Source organism: Elephantulus edwardii, unplaced genomic scaffold, assembly GCF_000299155.1.
Source record: "Elephantulus edwardii isolate Elephantulus edwardi_28Jun2011 unplaced genomic scaffold, EleEdw1.0 scaffold00271, whole genome shotgun sequence".
In the NCBI taxonomy this organism is placed as follows: Eukaryota; Metazoa; Chordata; class Mammalia; order Macroscelidea; family Macroscelididae; genus Elephantulus; species Elephantulus edwardii.
The window spans coordinates 1969736-1973586 of record NW_006400021.1 but is presented as its reverse complement, the minus strand read 5'-3'; the positions used below and the strand labels follow the sequence as shown (position 1 = coordinate 1973586).

Below are 3851 nucleotides of genomic sequence, written 5' to 3'. Positions count from 1 at the left end.
AAAACGTTCAGGTCAAAAACCAAGTTAAACTGACCCCACTGCCCTCTTCCCTCCCAGGCAGGCTACTGAGGAACTTTTTGGGCTGAAGGCAGCAGTGTGGAGGGGTGAACTGTGGAAGGGGGTCCAGAGCAGGAGGCTGGTGTGCCGCTTGGCCCCGGCGTGGTGGCCAGCCCATGTCACTCGGGCACTGCAGCAGCTGACATGGCCGGGGGCCCCAGGCGGCCTCAGTCCTCCCTCAGGTAGGCCTCCGGCTCTGGCTCCGGCCCGGCCTGCTCCTCGCGCTCCTCCCGCGTTTTCTGCCGCAGCTCCTCCGTCTGGGCCTCGGCCAGCTTGGTCTCTGCCTTCTGGGACAGCTGGCGAACCTCCTGCACCTGCGACTTGACCAGCTGGATGTGGTTCCGGGCGGTGACACAGGCCTGGTCTGCACCAGTTTGGTACGCAGCTTCTGCAGCCATCTCTGACAGGCTGACGGCCGTCATCCAGGTCGTCTCCAACTTTAAATATTCTTGTTGTTTTGAAGTCATCTCAACCCTGGCTCCGATAATCACTTGCCACACTTCATCTTCCTCCTGTGAATTCATTTTCCCAAGTAAACTTGTGTACTGTCGATACAGAGAAATCAAGGTATACACAGCCTTGGTATATTCAGTGACGGCTTCAATGAGCGCATATGTGGTCTGAGACAGAAAGGTGGAGGTGCTATCTGTCACCAAGGACACGGCCCACCTCATTAGTGCATCGTTACTCAGAGAATGTGGCTCCGATTTCTGCGCTATGGGGACCGCGCACAGGGTCACCCCGAGTCCCACCTCCACGCTCTTGTGCCATGGTCTCAACTCCGACAGGCAGCGCTTCCGAAAGGCAGCCGCGCCCGGGCCGTGTCTGCACCTCGCGCTTCTCCCGGCGGGTACCCCGAGGACGAGCCCGGGGGACGGCGGCCCCGGCAGGAGCGGGGGACCCCAGGTGTCTCCCCGGAGCGGCGGGACCGCGGCCGCCCCAGAGAACCCTCTTGATCTAGGTATGTTTCACATGAGAACAATTAAGTGTCTGGAACTCCCATTTTTCTTAATGTTAGCTATAATTTGGTATGATTCACAGTCAAATGCCTTTAGTCAATAAAGCAATAATAGACATTCTTAGATATTCTTTGCTTTTAGCCAGAATTCATCTGATGTCAGCAATGACATCCCTGGTGCCACAGCCTTTTCTAAATCCTGTTTGAACGTCTAGCAGTTCTCTTTCTATGTAGGATATCTGTTTACTTGATATTCAGATATAATTTATACTGAAGACTGCTGATTGACTTTTTTTTATATATTTTGCAAAAAGTACTTGAGGTCCTCTTTCTGCAAACAATGTTGTGTCATTTGTAGAACATAGACTATTGAACAATCTTCTTTCAATCCTGATGCAACTCTTCTTCAAACAGTTCAGCTTCTACAATTATTTTCAGTATACACATGGAGAAAGGATATAACACCTTTCCTGATTTTAAACTGTGCATTGTTCCCTTGTTCATTTGGACAATAGCTTCTAGACATAGAAGATATAGTTTTCACTTAAGCTCAATTAAGTGCTCTGGAATTCCCGTTCTTCTCAATGTTACCTATAATTTGTTATGATCCACATAGTCCTGTGCCTTTGGACAGTCAATAACACACAAGAACATCTTTTAGGAATTCTGTGCTTTCAACCAAGATCCACCAGACATCAGCAATGATAACTCTTGTTCCTTGACTTCTTCTGAATCTAGCTTGAGTTTCTGGAATTTGCCTGCAGATGTGCTTTTAACAGCCATTTAAAAATAATTTTCAGCAAAATTTTACTTGCATTTGATATTTATGATATTTTACAAGTTCCACATTCTAATAGATAACTTTAAAAAAAAAGAACAAGTATAGATCTCTTCCAGTCAGTTGATCAGTTAGCTATATTCCACATTTCTTGGCATAGGCTAGGGAGCACATCAAGGGCTACTCTGTTTGTTGTAATACCTCAGGTCGTATTCCATTGGTTTCTTTGGTCATCTTTTGTTATTGGTTCTTGATCCTAGGATGGTTCTTTTTTTTTTTTTTTCAATTTTAAGAAACAAATATTTAATAAAAGAGCAAAGCAACAAGCACCAAGATTTCAGTAGTATGGAAACATCAGTTGATCAGTTTTAGTCCATAAAGAAGGGGTAGGGTGCGGGTAGGTAGGATAGATAGGTAGGTATGAATAGACCACAGAACATAGACTTCTAAAAAGACAGAGTGAATTTTCACACATCCTGCCATGAAGTCCTTTCCCAAACTCGTGATAAGAGTTCTGATAAAAGCTCTCCAGTAGAGTAGAACCAAAATCAGAACAACACAGTAGTCTGCCTTCAGCACTGTTACGACCATTAATAGTCTATGACTTACAGAGATAGGCTTTTACGGATTATCACATAGGACTAGGAGATCTAAAGCTGTAATAACAAATACTTTATACAATTTTACTTTATAAGATAGAGTTTGAGCTGCTGCAGCACTCTTCAATGTCGATTAATCTCAATACAACAGAGAAATAAATATACAACTCAGAAATGGCAGTAAAAAAAGAAAGGATTCTAGACAGACAAGCACAGACTCCTTATTTCTTTTATGTCTCTCCATCTCCCCTTCCACAGAACTGAAGATAAGGAAATAACAGAAAATAACACACGGCTTTTAAAATTTGTGCAATTTTAGTTTCTTGTTGATAACATTAAGCTATGGCTGGAATTTTGCCATCAGGAAATTTGATACAGTTAAGTCTACTGTCGGAGTTCAGTTTTTTCTAGTAATCTTTTTATGTCTAATTCTTTAAGTCTGGATGCAAAAGAATGCCACTGAGTGTGGTCACTGCCCAGCTCACACCACAGGTACTCTGCTAAATAGGAAAACTATTCCATATCACCATGTAGAATATTAGAAAACAAAAACAAGAGGGAAACCATATGCATGCCTACACATTATATCCCAAATGATATATGTGGAAAATTATATGGAAAGGTTTTACATTTTTATGAATCAACATAGGTCATTTTGTTTTAAGAGTAATTTTCTGTTAAAATTATTCTGATTTCGGAGATTCAAGATGGCGGCAGAGGCAGCGGGAGCAGCGAACCACTTAAAGCAGGGCCATTATGGCCTTCCACAGACTTCGGCTTATTGATAATTGAACACTTAATGAGTTGATGACTGGCCCTCAGTGAAGATCAAGGCCCAACAACAGGAATTCAAGGATTCCCAAGGAGAAATGGGTGAGTCTCGTGGCTCCCAACCTCCCCACCACCACCTGCAGAGCCCTCGCTGCACCGCACAGCCACTGCAGCTCCATGAGCCTTCCACAGCCAGAACGAATGGATTCCCTCACCCAGGATGGATGCTGGGCACCGGCCCTCCTCAGAACTGGTGCAGTGGAGCCGCCACACTGCCGCAGGGTAGACTTGGTCTGGGGAGAGAGTTCTTGGGGCCAGGATGGCGGCTGTGGGGGAGGCAGGCGCCCTCCGGCCGCCCACACGGGAGGGGCCGCACACCAGCCGAGCGCATGTGCGGTGGGGTGAGGGGGGTGCACCCCCAATGGCCGCCCACACTGGGGAGGCCCGCGTGCCTCCCGCAGGCCTCCCGCAGGCCTCCCGCGCTGGTGGTGGGTGCGCACACTCCCGCTGGCCACCTGTGTAGGAGGTGGGGGATGGGATGCATGACCGCTATCTGCAGGTTTGGGTCTCCTTGGACAGGCCAAAGAAGACAATTACCTATGCATTGGACAGGCCAAAGAAGATGATTACCTATGCATTGGACAGGCCAAAGTAGATGATTACCTATGCAATGGATTGCTGAAAGTCA

At 46.5% G+C, this 3851-nt stretch overlaps 1 pseudogene; it reads right to left on the bottom strand.

Annotated features, from left to right (window-relative positions):
• Positions 1 to 224: 224 nt before the first annotated feature.
• On the bottom strand, positions 225 to 854 carry LOC102876168 (annotated as a pseudogene).
• Between the last annotated feature and the right edge of the window lie 2997 nt (positions 855 to 3851).